The sequence below is a fragment of the Octopus bimaculoides genome, chromosome 13 (assembly GCF_001194135.2).
Source record: "Octopus bimaculoides isolate UCB-OBI-ISO-001 chromosome 13, ASM119413v2, whole genome shotgun sequence".
Classification (NCBI taxonomy): domain Eukaryota; kingdom Metazoa; phylum Mollusca; class Cephalopoda; order Octopoda; family Octopodidae; genus Octopus; species Octopus bimaculoides.
Window position 1 is genome coordinate 64423299 of NC_068993.1, and position 1640 is coordinate 64424938.

Here is a 1640-nt window from a genome sequence, read left to right on the forward strand (position 1 = left end):
AGTTTAACTGATTGTTTCAATGCTGCTTCTGATGATGATGATGGTGGTGGTGGTGGTGGTGGTGGTGGTGGCAGCAATGACGACAGTGGCAATGATGATTATGCAGTACCAGCAATAACAGTGCAGCAGCAGCATCTGTAGTAGTAGTAGTAGTAGTGCATCTCCACATCAGTCGTGATCGCCACAGTGTTCTATAAGTGTGTGTGTGTGTCATTCTGGTTGTGTTTGCCTATCAGCCAACGCTTGCTGCCCGATATTCGTTTGTTTACGTCCCTGTAACTTACCTATTCGGCACAAGACCACGACAGAAAAATACCAAGCCTAAATAATAATAATAATATTAATAATAATTATAATAATAATTTAATAAATATTGTTGTGACTGTGTCGTAAGAAGTTTGCATCGCAACTACATGATTCGGGGTTCAATCCCACAGAGTGCTACCGTGTGCAAGTGTCTTCTACTATAGCTCGACCGACCAAAGCCCTGTGAATATATTTGGTTGACGGAAACTGAAAGAAGCGCGTCGCGTCGTGTATATATATATATATATATATATATATATATATATATATATATATATATATATATATATATATATATATATATACGACGTGTGTGTGTGTGTGTGTGTATTTGTCGCCCCACCATCGCGTGACAACCGATGCTGGTGTGTTTATGTCCCCGTAACTTAGCGGTTTCGGAAAAAGACCGACAGGATAAATATTAGACTTATGAAGAATAAGTCCTGGGGTTGGTTTTTTCGACTAAAACCCGTTATGGCGGTGTTCCAGTATGGCCGCAGCCAATTGATTGAAAGAAATAAAAGAACAATACAAATAAATAAATGAATAAATATTGTGGTCGATTTGTTCGACCGAATCCTCCATGGCGATGATGCTCAGGGCACATGTATGTATAATTATAGGCATGTGTGTATATATGAACGTCTCTTCTATTTGTTGCATGTATGTATGTATGTATGTATGTATGAATGAATGTGTGTGTTTATGTATGTGTGTATATGTTAACATTTGCCATCTCGTTTCTGTATCCAATATCTGATTGTTTCCGTATTGAAGTCAGTGGTGACTGCTGTTCAAAACGAAATGTCGTTGTTATTTCTAGCACTTCCAGGCGTAACTTACCGGTTACACGTATAAGTAGTAGTAGTAGTAGTAACAATTGCTGTTGTTGTTGTTGTTGTTGACAAGAGATAAACAAAAGCAACGACAACTGTTTTAAGCTATTGTTTATCTCTTGTTGCTACTGCTTAGCAAACAGTTTTTCCCTGGAGCAGAATCTAAGCACGTCAATCTCTCTCTTTTTCTCTCTCTTTCTCTCTCTCTCTCTCACTCACTCTCTCTCCCCTTAGTTAACACTATGTAAAGTTATGATTTGCCGACCGTTTGACTGTTATTTCTAGCAGCTCAAACAGCCACTTAAAACCGTTCCTTTTCTTCCACCTTTTCCCAACTCTTTATGTCACGCTCCCCCACCACCTTAATGGCGCGCGCACGCACACCTCTATTCCTTTTCTAGACCTGAAATTTTCCTCCACTGCTGCTTATTTTATTGACCCCGAAAGAATGAAGGGCAAAGTAGAGCTCGATAGTATACATACATACACAAATATATA